The sequence below is a fragment of the Scyliorhinus torazame genome, chromosome 5 (genome assembly GCF_047496885.1).
Source record: "Scyliorhinus torazame isolate Kashiwa2021f chromosome 5, sScyTor2.1, whole genome shotgun sequence".
Classification (NCBI taxonomy): Eukaryota; Metazoa; Chordata; class Chondrichthyes; order Carcharhiniformes; family Scyliorhinidae; genus Scyliorhinus; species Scyliorhinus torazame.
The window spans coordinates 148,698,353-148,720,154 of record NC_092711.1 but is presented as its reverse complement, the minus strand read 5'-3'; the positions used below and the strand labels follow the sequence as shown (position 1 = coordinate 148,720,154).

The window sequence follows — 21,802 nt, the reverse complement described above, 5'->3', positions numbered from 1 at the left end:
CCTTGAATATGACCTTTTGACCCCATCAATTGGGCACCAAAATTATTCACGACCCCACTCCCACCCCTCACACACACCGCCTAACCCCCGTAAACCGCATCAACGAGAAATAGAAAAGACAGCCAACCACCCAGCGGAAAAGCCAGCAAGGACAAGGGGAGGATACCGCAGCTTCAGAGCAAGGGGGGGGGGGGTACCGCAGCTTCAGAGCCGGCAGCCACACGAGGTGGCACGGAACCGAGAAGGACCAACTCCACAGAGTTCTCAGCGCAGTCCCAAGCTGATGGACAAACTTATCGGCTTCATCACCTCCAAGCCCCATAGCCACAGGGAGGAGCTGCAGACCTCTTGGCAGCCGTCGAGATAGCAGTGGAGGCGGCAACGGCCCCCATGAGGGAGGCTATGTCCAAAATGGAGCGGCGGCTTGAGGCCCAAAGATCGATGGCGAGAGCCCTCGAGAAGGCTGCCATGAAGCAAGGGAATGGGATCGTGGTAAGATTAATCAGGGCCCAGAAGGGCTTAGAAAAAATAGACGACCGGGAGAACAGGTCTCAATGCCAAAACCTAAGAATTGTGGGGTACCAGAAGGTATGGAGGGGCGGAACCCCACGGATTATATATCGGCAAAGCTCGGGAAACCGGTTGGTGAGGAGGGCTTCGCCAAACACCCGAAGGTGGACCACGCCCACAGGTCGCTTCAGCAGTGGCCCAGAGTCAGGAGACCTCCGCAGCCGATAATTGTAAAGTTCCACAAGTATCAGGACAAAGAATGGATCCTGAGGTGGGCGAAATGTGCGAGAGGGTGAAGTGGGAAGGACATTTCATCTGCTTGTATCAAGACATTGGGGCAGACCCGGCCAAGTTCCAGGCCGAATTTAACAGCCCTAAAACCACCCTATACAAAAGCAAGGTGCGGTTTGGCATGTTTTACCCTGCCAAGTTATGGGTCACATGCCAGGGGAAAGAGTACTATTTCGACATGCTGGAGGAGGCCAACAAATACATCCAGAAGAATGGTCTGGACAGGCAGTGCGAGTGCACATGGGCTAGAATGCGAGAGCTGAGAGGCAGGAACGAATGTGGACAGAGATGACAGGGGCAAGGGAGCGGGGAAGAGGCAGACGGGGTTAAATAGGGAACCTGTCCAAGAGAGGAGCCACTACACCAGCGAATAAGCTGGTGCATGGAAGTACAATGAAGCAGGAGGCTGCGGCGCATCTCCTGGGAGGGAAGGCACGCCTGGCAGGCGGGAGAGGCAAGACAAATTCAGGGAAAACAAAGGGGCAAAGAAGGCAGTGCCGGGGTTGTGGGGGGAGGGAGGGAATGGTAGGGGGAAGCACAAGGGTAAGAGGAGACGGGGGAGGGGGTAGAGAGCTGGCTGCAACAGGCAACACGTGGAGATGGCGAAAAAGAGGAAGCAGTTTGCGGCCAGTTTGAACGGCCTGAGAGCAAGGGCAGGCCCGATCGGACAGGGCCGGGCCCACATGGTGAGTACAGTTAACCCCACAGGAGGGGGCAGCACACCAGCACCTCCAACCCGGTTGTTAAATAGACCGTGAGGGTATCAACGGGCTGTTGAATAGATCCGGATGCCTCGCCCATCTCAAGAGTCTGAGGATGGGCGTAGCCTTCCAACAGGAAACAAACCTGGGAGAGAGGGACCGACAGCGGGTAAGGAAGGGCTGGACAGCACAAACGTTACACTCATGTTTCGACACTCGGACAAGGGGGCATGGTCATAGTCTCATTTACAGCAACAAGCACAGTGACGGATCCAGGAGGTGGTACATAATGGTCAGCGGGACCCTGGAAGGGGCCCCTGTTGTTTCGGTAAACGAATGCCCCGAACTGGAATGACACAGAGTTCATCAAGAAAACAATGGCCGAAATCCCGGACTTGGACACACACCAACTAATCATGGGGGCCACTTTAACAGGACCTGACATTGGACAGATGAGACCCCAGGACAGGTAACATGTCAGGCATGACATGAAAATTGAACACCTTTATGGAGCAGATGGAGAGGGAGAGGATGGGTTGGGGGTAGACCCGTGGAGGTTCCACCAGCTGAGAAAAAAATAATTCTCCTCCCACATGCATAAGGCGTACTCACGGATAGACTTTTTTGTGGTAGGGAAGCGAGTACTCCCAGGAGTAACAAAGGCGGAATACTCCGTGATTGTAATCTCCGACCACTCGATGCATTACATCGACATGTGATTGGAGAAGGAATGGGTCCAACACCCTGCCATGGAGGCTGGACACAGCCCTCCCCGCCAATAAGAAATTCAATACTAAAATATCCCAAACCCTCAGCCATTATGTTTCCTGCAACCAGAACAGGGAGATCTCACCCTCCACATTCTGGGAGGCACTGAAGGTGGTGATCAGGGGGAAACCATAGCTTATAGGACCCTTAGGGACAGGAAGGAAAGGGAAGTCGAGCAGCGGCTGATCGACTCCATACTGGAGGTGGATCGACAGAACTCCACAGCCCCAACCGTGGAACTGCTGGCAGAAAGGAATAAGCTGCAGATGGAATTTGACCAGCTCTCCACACGGAAGGCAGCCCACCAGCTCTACCAGGCACGGTGGGCCCAGCTCTCCACACGGAAGGCAGCCCACCAGCTCTACCAGGCACGGTGGGCCCAGCTCTCCACACGGAAGGCAGCCCACCAGCTCTACCAGGCACGGTGGGCCCAGCTCTCCACACAGAAGGCAGCCCACCAGCTCTACCAGGCACGGTGGGCCCAGCTCTCCACACGGAAGGCAGCCCACCAGCTCTACCAGGCACGGTGGGCCCAGCTCTCCACACGGAAGGCAGCCCACCAGCTCTACCAGGCATGGTGGGCCCAGCTCTCCACACGGAAGGCAGCCCACCAGCTCTACCAGGCACAGTGGGCCCAGCTCTCCACACGGAAGGCAGCCCACCAGCTCTACCAGGCACAGTGGGCCCAGCTCTCCACACGGAAGGCAGCCCACCAGCTCCACCAGGCACGGTGGGCCTTTTACGAACATGGAGACAAAGCCAGCCGCAAGCTGACATACCAGTTGAGAAAACAGGCGGCCAGGAAAGAGATAGCTCAACTTAGGGACAGTAACGGTCGGACGGTAGCGAACGCAAACAAGGTTAATAAATAAATCCTTTAAAATCTTTTACCGAGGGCTATACACCTCCAAGACCCTAGAAGGGGTCTCCGGGATGGAACAATTCCTTGACAGACTGGATATGCTGGTGGTGGGGGAGGACGGGAAATGGGTGCTGGAAGCACTGCTAGTGCTGTGCAAAATCGTGGAATGTATCAACACCATGCAATCAGGGAAAGCAGCAGGACCGGATGGGTTCCCGGCAGACTTTAAAAAACATCCTCAGCAGCACTGGCCCCACACTTGCGGGAGATGTTCAATAACTCATTGTCAAAGGGGGCCCTGCCACCCATGCTAGCCCAGCCGCGATCTCTTTAATCCCCAAGAAGGACAAAGACCTAATAGAGTGTGGACCATACAGACCCATCTCTCGCTTAAATACTGATGTGAAAATCTTTGCGAAAGCACTGGCGAGGCGACTGGAGAGCTGCCTGCGGAAGATCAGACCGGGTTTGTTCAGGGCAGACAACTTGCAACAAACATCAGACACCTGCTGAACGTTATAATGACCCCATCAGTGGAGAGGACACCAGAGGTGATCGTCTCCCTAGATGCTGAGAAAGCTTTTGATCGAGTAGACTGGAGGTATCTCCTGGAGGTGCTTGAACAGTTTGGGTTTGGGGCAGGGTTCACCCTGTGAGTGAAGCTGCTGTGCAGCACTCCTATGGCGAGTGTTTAGACAAATGCAACCAGCTCTGAGTACTTCCGGCTGCACAGGGGAATGAGGTGGGGGTGCCCGCTATCCCCACTCCTGTTCATGCTGCCAATTGAGCCACTGACTCTCGCCCTTAGGTCGGCACCTCCGGCCCAATGGTCCACAGCTCAGCTGGTGGACTTTTTAACAGCTCATTTCCAAAAACAGAGGTTTGAAATCTCTGAAGATCTAGTAAGGGCCATTGACCCAATTAAGACGGAAGTGGAGAGAGTTGAGCAGTGACTAGAGGCTCAGGGTGCATCTCTACAGAAAATGGAGGAGTCTGTCGCCGACCACGAGGACTGGCTGGGTGGAAGCAGAGCTCTCCTTGGTGGCTGATAGCTTCAGAAAAGTACGTGACAAGGTTGACAAGTTGGAGAATCGAGAGCTTCGGCAAAATATCCGAATAGAGCGTCTGCCAGAGGGGTTAGAGGGCTAGTTATCTTTGGAGTATGTCGCACAGATGCTGCAGAAGCTGGTCGGTGAGAACGTTTTCAGTCACCCCTGATTGGGCCACGGAACTGGCCAAATGGCGAGTCAGATTGAACAGGGTCAAGGCGGTCCTGCATAAGGAATGTGTGAGATTTGGAATGTTGTATCCGGCTCTTTTATGGATCACCTTTCGGAACCAGAAACACTTTTGAGACACTCCAGAGGAGGCAGGCAAGTTTCTGAGGTACCAGGTGACTGGGGATCTGTAAATATGTTAAAATGTGCTTGTTCTGTGCTGTTGATGATATTGTTGATAGTTCAGTTGTTGTGCATTTCTGTACATTTGTTATGTTCTCTTTATCATTCTCCTTCCAGTTTTCTTTTTATTGAGGTGTGTTTGATGTTCTGGGTTTGGGAGATGTGGGATAGTGATTATCTTTGATTCGGTTTGGGTAATATTTTATTTTATTTGATTTATTGTCACATGTACCGAAGTTCAGTGCAAAGTATTTTTCTGCGGCCAAGAGAACATACACAGTCCGTATTTGTATATATGGGGGTTCCTGCTCTGTTGTAATGCTGTAGTGTTATATGTACTGTTACTGTATTACGGCTTGTTCAATATTGTTTTGTTTTTGTCTTTTCCTGTTTTTGTATTTTCTGGATATATCTTCAATGAATTATCTTTTTTAAAAAATAATAGCAGGGTGAGTAAATGCGTTGTGATTTAAAATGATGCTGGTGAAGTAAAAAAAGACAGAGCTATCATACTTAAATGTGGTCAGGTACACGGGAGTCTGGTCCCCACACTTTTAGGAGAAAACACAGCAGTAGTTATTCCAGGATTTTATACTGAATTGTGGGACACAAGCTCATCACATGATTTGGTCTTAGCATTATGTGAGAGGTCAAAGGGTGAACATTTACTATTCATGAACTATCCTCCTTCCTCAGAATTAAAATAATTAGTTCTGTTCTCTAAATTCAAAGAAAAACAATCATTAAAGTATTCAGCCTTTCACGGTGCTGAGGACCCAGGTTCGATCCCGGCTCTGGGTCAATGTCCGTGTGGAGTTTGCACATTCTCCCCGTGTCTGCGTGGGTCTCACCCTCACAACCCAAAGATGTGTAGGGTAGGTGGATTGGCCACACTAAATTACCTCTTAACTGGAAAACAAGAATTTGGTACTCTAAATTTTAAAAATAGATTAGTGAATGAAAATCGCTTATTGTGGCAAGTAGGCTTCAAATGAAGTTACTGTGAAAAGCCCCTCGTCGCCACATTCCGGCGCCTGTTCGGGGAGGCTGGTACGGGAATTGAACCCGCGCTGCTGGCCTGCTTTAAAAGCCAGCTCTTTAGCCCTGTGCTAAACCAGCCTCAGTTAGTGTCGTCTAATGTGTTTTTTCCCCCAATTACGGGACAATTTAGTGTGGTCAGTCCACTTACCATGCACATCTTTGGGTTGTGGGGGGGGGGGGGGGGTGAGACCCATGCAGACACGGGGAGAATGTGCATAACTTGTGATGTTTAAAAGGAGTCACTTTATTTCCCATAATGCGAGAGATATTCCCACAAATAATTGATACCTTAGAGGGCTGGTCAAGTGGCTAGGCGCAATACAAGGGACTCTGGGAAATAATATTAATAGCTGACCATCATCCTGTTTTAAACCCCAGATACCAGCCAGGTCCAGCCAAATTGAGCTGGTTGACGTACATAAGGGGGAAGAAACTGTTAATAATGTCATTGGAGGGACTTCCAGTGGTGGCCATGAGCTGAGCGCTCACACAAAATCTTTGACTACGAACCTTTAGTCCCAGCAACGGGCACCAAAAGTAACTGTAATCCCACAGCCTGACCCCCGTCAACCGCACTGACAAGAAGAATGGGAAAAAGTCAGCCGCCCAGTCGAAAAGCCAACAAGGACAAGGGGAGGGTAACCTCAGCCTGGGAGCCGGCAGCCACATGAGGTGGGGCTGACCCCACAGAGCTCCCAGTGCAGACCCAGGCACTGATGGACCAGCTTATGGGCTTCATCATCATCTTGGAGCTCCAGGGACATAGGGAGGAGTTGAGAAGAGACCTCCAGCTGTCAAAACAGCAGCAGAAGCTGCTACGGCCCCCATGAGGGAAGCAATGGCCAAGACGGAGCTTGAGGTCCGGAAGACAATGCAAGAGACCTTAAGAAAGGTGCCATGGATCAAGGGACCGGGTCGTGGCACTTGAGGCCAAGGTGGCGAGCCTGATCAGGGCCCAAGAGGAGCTAAAAGGAAATGTCGATGGCCAGAACAGATCGCGTCAACAGAACTTGAGAATTCTGGGGCCGCCGGAAGGAACGGAGGGGAGGAACCCAATGCAGTGCGTAGCGGTGATGCTCGGGAAGCTGGTCAGCGAGGAGGGCGTCACCAAGCCCCGGAAGTAGACCTCGCCTACAGGCCACCTCCCCAAAGTTGGGGAGCCACCGCAGGTGATAACCGTGAGGCTGCACAAGTCCCAGGACAAGGAGCGGAGGTGGGCGAAAGGCGTGAGAGGGGGCAAGTGGGAAGCACATTCCATGTGCTTGTACCAAAACATTGTGCCGACCTGGCCAAGAGTCGGGCCGAATTTAACACCGCCATATCCGCCCTGTACAAAAATGAGGTGCAGTTTGGCATGCTCTACCCTGCCAAGCTATGGGTTACATATCATGGGAAGGAACATTATTTTGATGCCCCGGAGAAAGGCAACACATTTGTCCAGAAGAACGGACTGGGCAAACAGCGATAGAATGCAATGGCCAGAACACGGGCTGCAAAGGATGAGAGGGGCAGGGGCAAACACAAGCAAAGGTGCGGAGAAAGTGGGATAAGCAGACGGGGGTTAAATAGGGGAACCTGGCTAAGGGGGTTGCCGCTACACTAGCGAGTAAGCTGGTGTATGGGAGCATAGTGAAGGAAGAGGCTGCCGCATGCCTCCCAGGAGGGAGGGAGCGTCTGGCAGGAGGAAGGGAAAACAGAGAAATTCAGGGAAATAAGGGCAAAAAGAGCAGTGGTCCAGGGTTGCATTGAAGAGGGAGAGTCAAGGGGGAGGGGGACCAGGAGGGGGGAGCACAAGGGCGGGGGAACAGGGAGAAACAGAAGGGGGAATGGAGGCGGGTAAAGGGCTGGTTACAACAGACAACACGTGGAGATGGTGAAAAAGAGGACGTAGTCAACGGCCATCTTGAATGGCCTGTGAGCAAGGGCAGGCTCAAACGGACAAGGCCGGGACCACAAGGTGCGTGTGGTTGACCCCATAGCAGCGTGCTGGGGGGCGGGGGGTGGGGGGGAGAGGGGGCAGACAGCACAGAGTCTCACTCGATGTTGATGACCTGCTCCTCTACATGTCGAACCCCCTAGCCAGCATTCAAAAGCTAACTGGACTCCTCAGGGAGTTTGGCGTCTTCTCAGGTTACAAACTCAACCTGGGAAAGAGCAAAACCTTCCTGGTAAACCCCCGAGGGGGAGGAACAGAGCTGGAGGAATTGCTACTTAATAAAGTGGCCCAAACCAAGTTCAGGTACCTGGGGATCCAAGTGACCCACAACTGAAAGAGGCTCCTCAAATGGAACCTCTCCAGCATGGAGGAGGTGAAGAGGGACCTGTAAAGATGGGGCTCACTCCCTCTTTCCCTGGTGGGAAGGGTACAGACAATCAAAATGAATGTACTGCCTAGGTTCCACTTTGTGTTCAGGTCACTCCCAATCTTCATCCCAAATGCTTCTTCACCAGGTCGATAAGTTAATCATGATCTTAATTTGGGGAAGGGGGGAGGGGGGGGGAAAGAGATCCTAGGGTGCGTCAGAGTATTTTACAATGGGGGCGGCATGTGGGAGGCCTGGCCCTACCAATCTCCTATTTTACCACTGGGCGGCAAACGAGGAGAGGTGAGGGGGCTAAGTGAACTGGAGGCTGGGTCCGAATGGAGGAGGCCTACTGCATGGGGACGTCTCTCCAAGCGCTGGCCACCGTACCACTCTCTTTCATCCCACCCCCCACCCCCGCCACACCCACTTCAGGTGCCCAGTGGTAGTGGCCACCCTAAGGACATGGAACCTGTTCAGGCGGCACTTCGAACTGGGCGAGGTGTCCATAGAGACCCCCAGCTGCAACAACCACAGGTTCACACTGGCGAAGGTAGACGCCACATTTGGGTCATGGAAGGCAGACAGAGGGACACTGACAGGAGAGGACATGGACAACAGACTGGTAACCATGGGGAACTCACAGAGAGGCTCCAACTCCCTTAAGGGAATGAGCTCAGGTACCTGCAGCTGCCTGACTTTCTCTGTAAGGAGGCAAAAACATTCCCGCAAAGACTCAGACATACATTTCTGGACACAATGGTAGGGCTGGACGGGTTAGGGGGTGACAAGTGTGGCGACATCTGCTGATGACTTATGGAAAAGGTCAGGACCCCACTGGATGAGACCATGCGGAAATGGATGGAGGAAATCAGCATGGAGATAGGGGGAGGACTCTGGATCGAGGCGTTGTACAGGGTCAACTCCACCTCCTGCGTGTGAGTTGGCGAGGTGGACAGAGAATGTCGACTGGATGGATGGGAGCTTGTGAATAGCAGAGAAGGAACAGGGAGGGGGCCACCCACAGGAGGGATACAAACCCCTCCCACACAGGCTAAACCAGGAAAATGGAGGGAGTCGCCCTCAATAACTAAATAATGTAATGTGACACTGGGACCTCAATCACGGATATGGTGACAGCACGGGGCTCGTGTTTTGTTGTTTTTATTATTAACTATTATTACCGTTGTTCTTGTATTGTACTTTGTCTGTGGAGCTCTGTCTTTGTATTACATTCAGGGGCATCAAGGGGCTGGTTTAGCACATAGGGGCTGGTTTAGCACATAGGGGCTGGTTTAGCACAATGGGCTAAATCGCTGGCTTTGAAAGCAGACCAAGGCAGGCCAGCAGCACAGTTTAATTCCCGTACCAGCCTCCCCGAACAGGCGCCAGAATGTGGCGACTAGGGGCTTTTCACAGTAACTTCATTTGAAACCTACTTGTGATAATAAGCGATTTTATTGTATTTATTTTTTATATAACGCACAAGGGCTTTGCATCCTGAAGTGCATTGACACAATTAAAGCCATATCTCAAGAAATCATCTTTATACAGCTTTGTTCCCAATTTCAGTTTCTTCTTAATGAGGCCCTGAGGCTCTGTATTTATCTCACACCAGCACTGCTTTGTCCTGCCGTGGACTCTCCTGCGAAGCTCTCTCCAGTAGATTCAGTTGTGAGATCCTGGTCTGTTTGTGTTCTGCCCTCTCTTCCTTATTACAAAATAATCCATCTTCAGTTCTTCACACAGTCCTGTTGCTTGCTTGCTGGCAGCTACAAAATGGAGGAATCTCTGCTCCACGATTTCACACCCAAAGCATGGACGTACAGGGCACATGGCGTCAGTGTACGTACCGGACGCGTGACCTTCTCACCGCCCTCTGGCGGAAAGACTCCATCGTTCATATTTAAAGGCCAGTCACGGTCGACATTCTTTTATTTTTTTAAACTTTATTTCCAATACCTGATTTTTCCAAGTTTATGACTTTATAATTACTGAAAATTAAAACATTTTCAGTTGAACATGTGCATCCTTACATTTACACACAAACTTTGTTTTAAATATATTCCCATTTATTCAGATATTTAAACAAGTACAGAAAAAAGTACAATCTTGTTTTTACTTTACAAATTATGACTTTAGACAAGATGAAGTAACTTGTCAAACACACACAATGTCACAATATTTCTCACTGTTTCCACTGCATTGCACTATCCAAACATCCAAGTCATCTCCTTCTCCATTCTCACCAAAAGCACTTACTCCCTGGTTTCCAGAGAGTGGTGACACAAAGCAATGACTGTGTAAGTTTCTGTGTAAGTGATGACTGTTAATATGTGTCGGCTGTATTGACTGGCCTCGTTTGATCGGTATTCCTCGCCAACAAATCTGGCCTGACTTCGCTCTCACTGTCCAGTAGCTGCATCCGCCCCAGTCACAGACTGCTGACCACTGCCCGATCAGGACTTCACAGTGTGGGAGTGCAAGCAGACATTGTGCCAGCTGTTGAACAGCTTGACCACAGAGCCGCAGGTCGTGTACTATCGATCGGTGGAGGGTGACGAACTGAGCAGCGCACAGAAGACAAGCACCAGAGCGGAGCTCCAAGCTGGGGCCACCACTGTTACCATTGTGCACCCATGTGGATGTCTGTCAGCCCCTGTCCCCATCCCCTGCGTGCGGTGACCAGCACATAGCCCAGCCTCGAACCCCATGCCCCCAACACTGCAACCAATTGGAGACTGCCCGCAGCAGCATTCCTATAAGCTGGTCACGGCTGTTGGGGTCATCTTCCTATGATCGGGAATGCCACAACCGATCACTCCACGACCCTCCCGACACCTTCCCATGACCCACCCATGGGTCGCGTTGGTCGCTGAAGGAAACCAACTGGTTCTGATAGGTAAAAAGGTTAATTAATGATCCTTTGATTGTAGATTTTTAAAAACTCAGTTCAAAAGTCATTTTAAAATGGATTCCATCATGACACTGCAAAACTGTACAAATTTAACATCAGTTTACAAAGCACACAGCTTGCAGAAATAAGTAAAGCGAAGGCACAGCATTTGAAACAGTTTGCAAACGAACTAAGCAAATGCCACATTTCTACTGAAGGTCAGGTTGACATTAGAGTTCATATGAGCCTTCCATTGTTGGAAAGAAGGAATTACAGGATAAAGCGCATACCAGTCCATGATAAGAACAGATTTTGCATACCAATGCCCACTAAAGAATTCACAGATGCAACATGGCTGTTAATTCTAAGTTAATGTTGCATATTGAAGGTTGACAACCCAATTATCGAACCAAATGTATTGAAGACTCATCCAAACCAATCAGCATGTTACAGGGGCAGGAATAGATTGACTTAGGCTGATAACAAATTCCTTAAAGGTAATAGTTTTAGGCTATTATTTCATTCTAGAATCATCTTATACTTTTGCCAAGCTATTTACTATCTTTATTTCGTATTTTCATATTTTCATTCTACTTCTAATCTGCACAGCTGTTTGCTTCGAGCAAAGAAACCATTACTGTATTTTGAATTCCAAGTCGTTTGTAAATTACTAAGTATAATCATCACAAGTAAAGCTTTCAGCAGGGGCCTGAATTGAGAACATTTTGATTTTGTAACCACAAGAAGATTATTCTCTTTATAATCAATAGATATCAATACAATTTCATTTTGCATCCGAGAAGTCTAGTGCAAATTTCTGCCTCGTTAATTGTATAGGAGAATACAGTAACACAAAGGCACTCTTCATCAGTCGGGACCCTGAGTTTGAAAAACCCTGCCATAACTTAATGGTACAAGAAATAAGGGGACACAGATTTCAGGTTTTGCAGAAGAGTTATATCTCTATCACAGCATTGTCTTGATGGGCTGAATAGCCTCCTTCACAGCCCCATGATTGTGATGTAAAGAGAAAATTTTCAGCTGTACCACTCTCTCTAACCCCCCCAAATCACTCTTCTCTGGTGCCATTCTCATAAATCTCCTCTGCATTCTCTCTGAGAACTTTATTTTTCTTAAAGTGTGGGGCCCACAAATAGGGTTCCATTCTAGAGGGATAGAATTGAAAAGCAGGGAGATTATGTTCAACTTGTTTAGAACCAGGGTTAGACTACACTGGGAGGACTGTCAACATTTGTGATCTCCATTTCGAAAAAGGAACGAGAGGCACTGGAGAAAGTTCAACAAAAATTCATAAGAATAATACCAGAACTGAGAGCATTTCACCCTCAGGAAAGATTGAGGCTGCTTTTCTCTAGAAAAGAGAAGACTAAAGGGTGACGTGATGGAAATCTTTCAGATGATGAAGGAGGTCAATAATCCAATAGGGATTTGATGAGAAACCTCTTTACCCAGTGAGTGGTGAGAATGTGGAACTCACTACCACAGCGAGTGGTTGAGGTGAGCAGCATGAATACATTGAAGGGGAAGCTAGATACATACATGGGGAGAAAGGAATAGAAGGATATGCTGATGGGGGAGATGAAGAGGGGTGGGTGGAGGCTCTTGTGGAACATAAATACTGACAGAGACCAATTGTGCTGATGCGCTCCAAGGCTCAAAGAACATCAGACTAATGAAGATTTTGACCAATGGATGAGCGAGTTATTGACACAAAAAGAAGCCATTTTGAACTTGCTGTCTCCAAAAGATAATCCAAAATGTTGGAGTCTGGGAAATGAACTGAAAAATGAAGCTCCGCCTAGAACTGAGCCAGAAGAATAGAGTTTAAATGTGGGATTGACCGGGACATTCCCTTTGGATTGAAACAATGGGGAAACTACACACATAGAAGAAAATAAAGTTCAAAACTTGAACTCTGAACAGACTATTCGAAACTGAACTTGAAAACGCACATCTGAGCAGCAATGAGGACTCTCCTCTCGCAGAAGGAACTTTGGACGATAATTATTGTAAGAAGAAAACTTTCAGAAAATATAGCGAGCAATAATGTTTTCCACCTTAAGTGAACTGTGATTCCTGGACATGGAATTCAGCAGTGTGCTGTTAGCAAGATGGACTTGTGAATGTGAAGGGGACAATGGAGGGATTATTATGTCTTTAACAGATTATCAGATATTTAAACACAGGAAAACATAGGAACAGGAGTAGGCCATTCAGCCCCTCGAGCCTGCTCCACCATTCAATAAGATCATGGCTGTTGTTAAAATATACAGAAGGGTGTAAGTTGTAATATTCTAAATGGGGTATTACGAGGGTGATACATTTTCATTTCTTCCTGGGGAAGATGTTGTGAAGATCTAGTTTCATGATTCATGTTTAAGAAATATAACTTTTAGTTTGGGAATTGGATTTTTTAAAATTTAAGATAAATGGAAAACCTGGGTTGAGAATCTTACAGAAACACCCTCAGGGAATTCGCAATCACCCATGTTGACTTAAGAAGTCAAAGCTGGAAGGGTAAGATCTGTAAAAGGGCAGCTGAGCTCTTTTTGCTGGCGACCTGGAGACACCGGGTCTGACAATTACTGCCCTGTCTTTGTCACAGAGGTGAATTCGTCATGCAGACCTCCGGGTCGAAAGGTATGGTTTTTGAAGCTGAACGCTTTAAACATCTGTTGGACATCCCCAAGAGTCTGTGTTGCCATGGGGATAAGTGATTCAGGGTGGAGCCTTGGTTTGAATTCTGGGTGTTTCTCATGGAAAGCTGGCAATCTGCAGTTCGCTTGGAAGTAGTCAGCTGTGGGACCAGGAGCTGTGAGACCAGAAGTCAAGAGGGCCGTGAGGAACCAGGGGTGTTGCTAATGTTTAAGTCTTTTAGTAAGAAGATAGTGAAGCCCACGTTGGACTGAGAGGTCCACAATTTTGAGGTATTAAAGGAAAGTTGGAGGGTTGTTCATCCGAAAGCTAATGGAAGGACCTCCATAAAATCTTGGCTAGCAGGGGCACGATGGGAATTCCAGATATTATTGACATCACTGTCTATATTGCAGCCACATATTTATTTATCTGCGATCACATAATCTCACCTCACAGAAAGAGGCAGTTCGGTCCATCGTGCCTCTGTTGGCTCTTTGAAAGAACTACTTAATTAGTCCAATGATCCTGTCCTTTCCCCATGAACCCTGCAAACTAATCCCCTTCCAGTATTTATCCAACTCCCTTTGCTGAATCTGCTTCCACCAGCCTTTCAGACAGTGCATTCCGTATCACAACACCTCATTGTGTAAAGATTTATCTTTCTCATTTCCCCTCTGGCTTTTATGTCAATCACCTTAAATCTGTGTCCTCTGGTTAACAATCCCTTTGTCAGTGGAAACAGTTTCCCTGTATTTATTTGAGGTAAACCAGTCATGATCTTGTCCAAATTCATTTAAAAGAAAGGTCCTGAACAGTCCCATTGTTCTGCCCATGGAACAATTTACATAAAAGCTTACATTCAATAAAATTAACCCAGTGACAGCAATGAGCAATTGTCTGCTTAAAACAAGTCTGATTCCAGATTGGGTAATGCTCATTCACGTGTTTAAAGTGGGTTTCCAGAACGGTCTTGAGCTAAGTTGGATTCTAGTCCTGGAGATACTGAATGTCCCTGGGGCAATTTTGCAAAATGACTGTTGGCTCAGGAATCGGAGGAAGATTCACAGATCCACATTGAATGGTCGCAAATTCAGGAGATGAAAATCACTTGTGTCTTTCATCAGCATACTATCTTTAAAAAATAAATACGGATAAATATTTACTATTTCAGAGTCCTGTCTTGCCTTTCTTTCAAATTGAAGCATTTTAGAGGGTCAATTTGGAACTGAGTAATTGGCACCTGTAACCAAATTAAACTGAGCCTAAATATTAATTATATACCCCTTAAAATCTGACAGAGAAAGATTCACGAGGATGATACCAGAACTGAGTTACAGGATAGATTGAACAGGCTGGGGATATTTTCTCTGGGAAAGAGAAGGTTGAAGACTGACCTGATAGTGATTTTAATGGGTGTGATGGGGTTGACATCATCAAGTCATGACTGATCACAGGATATAAATTCCAAACTGACAGTTCCAGTTGTCACAGAAAATGCTGTCGGCCACACACTCCTTTCTCCCTATTGATTTTAAGACTAATTAATCCCACTATTCGTCCCCAGTTCTCATCCCCTGAAGGTGCTGATTATCGGGTTCAGTTTCACTCCCACCTATTATCCTCCCCAATATGTTAGCCACATTGGGTTCCGTATGAATAATGGCGGGTATAACTCCCACAATCCCTCACGCTCGGGAAACTGCTCTATCCGCCGCGCAGGCGTCTCGGGATGCGCATGTCCAAGGGAGATGGAAACTGCGCATGTGTGGAAGTTTCACCCCCCCCCAATTCGGCTGAGATGTTGACCAATGGGAAACTTGGAGGACCGGAAGGACTCTGGTCCTCCAGCCAGAGTGCGGCCTTTCTTGAGGATGAAGATTGAGTAAAAGACTAAAACGTCCTCCTGTCTCCAACATCTGTGAGTAAAACACTTTCATTTCTCCCCCCTTTCCATTTCTTTTCTCATTCTCACCTTCAATTGGTCACTTGCAGCAACTGAAGGGAAAGGAAGTGAATCCAGGGAGGGTGCAGACTCTGCAAAGCTTGGCCCAGGTCTCTCTCTCTCTCTAAGATATTGGCATCCTTTCCTCCCTCAGCTTGACACATTTATTTGTCTGGCTAAAAGGATGGTCTCTTTCCTGATGTTCACAATTAAAAGGCTGCTTTCCGAGGAGGTGGCTGACAGTAAATTAATATCAGACAGAGAAATATCCAGTATTGTTATATTATGCAGATTAGATATATTATTTATGGTTCTGTAATAAAGTACATTTATTATTTCTAGTTGTGTAACATTGTATTGTCGCTACATTTTATATTTCCAGACACAGAGTCATTGAGTCACAGAAGCAATCCATTCTGTAACTGACAGGAGAAATGTTTGTGATTTTGTGAAACCTGTTTTTGATGTATCAGCTATTTAAAGTCGAATTTATCATGTCTATTCAAATATTGGTCATGCCAGTGATGCCGCTATCTTAAGAAGGATAAATAAATTCAGAGTGTTGTGGATGTTCAGTCACTGAGTTTGTTCAAGACAGAGAATAGAGGAATTTTGGATATTTTAGGAATGAACGGACTTGGGGTGAGCGCAGGGATGTGAAGATCAGCCGTTATCTGATGAAGTGACAGAATAGTCTTGAGGGGCTGAATGGCCTCCTGCTGTTCCAGTTTCTCATGTTCTAATGTTATAAGAATTATCAGGAGTAAACAATGGCGACAGAAGGAGCGGGGGAAGTGAGGGTGCATGGGGAGGATTACAGTCAAGATGGGGGAACAACTGAATCAAATATAAAATGGTCTGTTCTGAATTTCTGTCCTGTACTGACAGTGATGACTTTTGAAAACACCTTTTACAGGATGTTCGAAGAGGACGATTTACAGACAGAAATCTCAAACCAATTGTCAAGATATGGCATTCACTCAATTCATCAGGATCTGAATCTCAAGGGTGATTTTTTGTCTCTTTTGTCGGCTTCAAGATATTTAAAATTTCAGTGTGACTGGAAAAGCACTGAGACGCACACACCTGAGTGGGAGTGTTCCAGTGCACTGACTGTGGAAAGAGCTTTAACCAGTTATCCAGTCTGAAAAAATCACAACGTTCCCAGCAGGGAGAGATTGCACCTTTGTTCGCTGTAAAGTCGAGGCTTCAATTGATCGTTCAACGTGGAGATAAACAAGGGCACCCACGCCATGGGGAAACCGTGGACATGTGGGGACTGTGGGAAGGGATTTTGTACCCCATCTGCACTGGAAACTCATCGACGTGGTCACACCGGAGAGAGGCCGTTCACTTGCTCTGTTTGTGGGAAGGGATTCACTCAGTTATCTCACCTGCAGACTCATCAGCGAGTTCACACTGGAGAGAAGCCGTTCACCTGCTCAGAGTGTGGAAAGGGATTCACTAATTCATCCAACCTGTTGGTGCACCAGCGGGTTCACACCAGGGAAAGGTCATTCATCTGCTCTGAATGTGGGAAGGGATTCAGTGATTCATCCACCCTGCTAACACACCAGCGAGTTCACACTGGGGAGAGACCGTTCACCTGTCCAGAGTGTAGGAAGAGATTCACTCAGTTATCCAATCTGCGGAAGCACCAACAGGTTCACACTGGGGAGAGGCCATTCACCTGCTCCGAGTGTGGAAAGGGATTCATTCAGTTATCCAACCTGCTAACACACAAGAGAATTCACACTGGAGAGAGGCCATTCTGTTGCTCTGGGTGTGAGAAGGGATTCACTGATCTATCCAACCTGCTGGCACATCAGCGAGTTCACACCGGGGAGAGGCCGTGCATCTGTTCTGAGTGTGGGAAGGGATTCACTCACTTGTCAAGTCTGCTAAGACACCAGCGAGTTCACAAGCGATGACAGGTTGGATTCTGCTGTTATTGCTGGTGTTAATCACATCCAGGACTGAACCATGTTCATTCTGACACTTGGTGAAGTGGGAGGGTCGCAGGGTTTCTTTCTGCTGGACTGGCCGGTCTCACAACTTTGCTTCCAGTGGGCTGATGCTCTTTGAGCCGAGGAGAGCACATTTCCCTGAAATGATCCACAAAAGCTGATGAAGGACATTTATTTTATCCTGGATAATAAATAGTGTTTTTCCTAACACTACAGGTAGATCTAAAATAAATATGTTCATAAGAAATGGGACTTTGAATTAATGATTCTTTTGAGCGTATGTCTAGAAGTTTTACAGAATCAAGAGGAGGAGGGGGGGTTTAAACTAAAATAGTCAGGGGGTGGGAACCTATGTCAAGATTAAGAGCAGGGGGAATCAGAAACACAAGAAAAATACAGCAAAGAGAATAAAAAAGCAGAGAAACCAAGGGCCTGTATCAGATAACGACATTGTAATAAATAGTAGGGACCGGTCAAGGAATGTTAAAAGGACTATCCTTTTTTTCCCCATAAATTTAGGATACCCAATTATTTTTTTCAATTAAAGGGGAATTTAGCGTGGTTAATCCACCTAACCTGCACATCTTTGGGTTGTGGGGGTGAAACCCACGCAGACAAAGGAGAATGTGCAAACTCCACACGAACGCTGACCCAGGGCTGGGAGCGAACCCGGGTCCTCAGCGCCGTGAGGCAGCAGGGCTAACCACTGTGCCACCCAAGGTTTTGTACTTGAATGCTCAGAGCATTTGAAATAAAATGGATGCATTCGCTGTGCAGACGGATGTCAAGGGGTCTCACACAGCAGATTGCTAAATCAAAGGGCATAGGATTACGGGTAGTGTCTTGAGATGGATAGAAAGCTGGTTCGCTGGCAGGAAGCAAAAAGTTGGAATGAATGTTTTTTTCCGATTGGCAGGCAGTGACTAGTGAAGTGCCACAGGTACTGTGCTGGAACCCCAACTGTTCACATTATATATTAATGATTTGGACAAGGAAAATAAGTTTGCAGATGATGCAAAGTTGGGAGAAGATGATCTGTGAGGAGGATGCAGAGATTATTCAGCAGGATTTAGACAGGCTGAGTGAGTGGGCATATGAATGGTAGTTTCAGGAGAACCTGGATAAATGTTAGGTTAGCCACTTTGGTAGAAAAATAGGAAGGCAGATTATTATTTCAATGGGTGTTAATTGAAAGAGGTGGAGACTCAGTGAGACTTTGGTGTCCTCATGCATCAGTCGCTGAGAGTAAACGTGCAGGTATAGGGCGGGGGGGAAAGAGGCAGCACCCAAAACACAGGGGAAATATATAATACAACAGGGTGCAGGGCCCACGAGCAGCACCCCCAAAAGAAGGTCAAGTTCTCCTGGTGAGGCCTCACCACCCTCACAGCGCTGGGACTATCCACTCCCCCACAGGTGACAACGGGGGGGGGGGGGTTCTCAAGCCATGAAGTTACCATGCTGGGCACGCACGGTGACACAGTGGTTAGCACTGCTGCCTCACAGCTCCAGGGACCCGGGTCCAATTCCAGCCTCGGGTGACTGGTCTGTGTGGAGTTTTCACTTTCGCCCCGTGTCTGCATGGGTTTCCTTTGGGTGCTCCGGTTTCCTCCACAGTCCAAAGATGTGCAGGTTAGGTGAATTAGCCATACTAAATTGCCCCTTAGTGTCCAAAGGGTTAGGTGGGTTTACTGGGTTATGGGGATAGGGTGGAGGTGTGGGCTTAAGTAGGGTGCTCTTTCCAAGGGCCGGTGCAGACTTGATGGACCAAATGGCCTCCTTCTGCACTGTAAATTCTGTGGTCTAATGATGCACTAACATAGACCACACCGGCAAAATGTAGAGCACAAATGTACAGCCTAACCGCACTGTGTCTAGAACGAGTTAAAGATGCAAAATGTTTGTTTCTGTTACCATGGCGAATCCTGTGTTATGTTTTTGTTATTATTATTACTCCTGTGTGGTTTTTTTCTCTCTGGGCAGATACAATTGCGCAGTCGGAGTGTGTGGATGATAAGTCTGTCTGTCATAAAATGAAAATCTTTCAATAAAAATAGTTTTGTTTTAAAGTGAGTGCCCAAAAGCTTGGCAGATGGAAGATGATGTAGCAAAATGTAAAGTTATGCATTTTGGTAGGAGAACTAAAGGGGCTGAGCATTATTTAAATGGAGAAAGACGGCAGAACACTGCAGCACAGAGGGATTTGGGGGTCCTCCTGCATAAATCACAAGGTTGGCATGCAAGTTCAGCAGGTAATTGCCAAGATACATTGAATGTTGGCATTTATTTCAAAGGGAATGGAATATAAAAATAGGGATGTTCTACTAAAACTATACAAGGCAGTAGTTAGACCACACCATAAATACTGCGAGCAGTTTTGGTCCCTTCATCTAAGGAAAGATATACTATCATTGGAGGCAGTCCAGAGAATGCTCACAAGGTCGATCCAGGGTTTGAAGGGATTTTCTGATGAGGAGAGGTTGGGCCTGTACTAATTGGAGTTTAGAAGGATGAGAGGTGACCGTATTGAGACAGGATTCTCAGGGGGCTCGACACGATAGATACTGAGAGGATGTTTCCTCTTGTGGGAGAACCTAGGACCAGAGAGCATCATCTCAGAGTAAGAGATTGTTGTGTTCTTTGTTTTTGTCCTTCAGGATGGTGAAGGTTGTAGTGTTAACAAAGAACAGCAAGCAGCGTTTAACAAACAAAGCTAATTTATTACACTACACTGAATTAGATTCGAACATATTACTAAGGAATTAGACAAGTCAAGATGACACTACACTTCTACAACACTAAATTATTCTATCAGTTAAACTATCTCACACCTACTCTGTCTGGTTCCCTTCCACTCTCTCCCAGAAGTCAAGGAGGCCAGTGATATTTATATGGTTGCTCTATGGCACCATCTAGTGAGTAGAGTAGTAACATTACATTAACCCTTTATGTGCTTTATAAAATCCACATATTGTGATAGCCCCCTTTCTTTGAAAAATTTGATTCTTGCATTCAAAGTTACATACAGGCAGTGTAATGGCAATGTACAGTAATGAACACCAGTAAAAGTTATACGAGTTAAATCAGTGTTTTATAGTTCATAAATTGAGACGATCAGGTTTCTTCCTTCATCTTGTTGATGTTCTCAATCCAACTGTCATTGAGTCAGAATTTTTCTTCTTTTGATTCATATTTGCATCAGTAAGTTGAGCATCAGATGATGAAGTACTGAGTTTTAACCAATGTCCAGGAAACCTACTGTTGGAAAACAATTGTTGAGGTTGAATTGGAGTTGGAGGTTGCTTCACCTTCAACAATGCACGACGATTTCTCCTGAATATCGAACCTTCAGATGTTTTTGCAAGATAGGAATGTGGAGCTGCCTGACTTAAAACACGATCCACCTGTTGGATCTTGTACACGTCCACAATCTCCTGGAACTAGCGGAATCAGCTGTTTGGCTGACTTGTTGTAATACAAGCTTTGAGTTTGCTGCTGCTGTCTCATCTTGTTTACAATTGATTTATCATCAAGATTTGGTACAGTTAGGTTGGCAATGTTGTATGCAGCAGTCTGTTCATAAGAGGTTGCGCTGACGAAAGACCTGTCGATAAAGGAGCAGCTCTATAACTTAATAAAGCTAGCACAAAATCTAGTCTCGCCTCGTATGCTTTCTTCAACAATCTCTTCACGATACCTACACCTTTCTCAGCATTCCCATTGGACCGGGTCCATTCCCAACTGTCGAAACAAGGTCCATTGTCCCTTTCGACGATCAATGTTATCCCGTGTCTAGAAAAAACATCTTTTAGTTGACTTGATGACTGATTTTGAACTTGAGTTTGTAAGTTTAATCACTTCTGGATAATTTGAGTAATAGTCAATAATGACGAGGTAACCTTTGCCTTGAAAGTAGAAAACATCTATTCCCACTTTAGAACATTGAATTGTACAATATTCATCATTGGGAATTTATCTTTTTGTTAAGCAGACTAGTTTCTTTGACAAATGTCACAATCAGAAACATAATTTTAAATGTCTGAATTTATACCAGGGCAATATACGGATTGCCTCGCGCGTCATTTACATTCCTGAATACCCTGGTGTCCTTCATGGACCTGGGTAAGAATCTGTCTTCTCAACTTTGTAGGAATGACTATTCTATCCAGTTTGAGGAAAACTCAATTTACCACAGAAAGGCCATTTTTAACATTTCTGAAGCAAGAACGGCTTGCATTTGGCCATCCATCAGTCATGTGCTGAATCATTCACTGCAAAACTTCATCCTTTGCAGTTTCTTCTTTAATTAATCTTAATTTGCAATCAGAAACATGTAGTGTGTCAGCTAGCATGTCAGCTTGAGCTTCTATCACCTGCACAAGATCTGGAATCTTATCTTCATTTCAGTAGCACGTGATAATGTATCTGCAAGGATCAGAACTTTTCCTGGAGTATATACTGGA

The 21,802-nt window shown here is 46.7% G+C and overlaps 1 protein-coding gene across 2 annotated transcripts in view; it reads left to right on the top strand.

The window, feature by feature from the left end:
- Positions 1 to 15,227: 15,227 nt before the first annotated feature.
- The window catches only part of LOC140422012 (uncharacterized), a 51,113-nt gene continuing 44,538 nt past the window's right edge, over positions 15,228 to 21,802 (top strand). Inside the window, exons 1-2 of one of the 2 annotated variants that reach the window (XR_011947221.1) lie at positions 15,228 to 15,348; positions 16,289 to 20,994. The gene's annotated coding sequence lies outside the window, so the exon portion shown is untranslated. Of the gene's footprint in view, positions 15,349 to 16,288; positions 20,995 to 21,802 lie in introns of those variants that run through there. The other variant, XM_072506970.1, reaches the window with a different exon arrangement.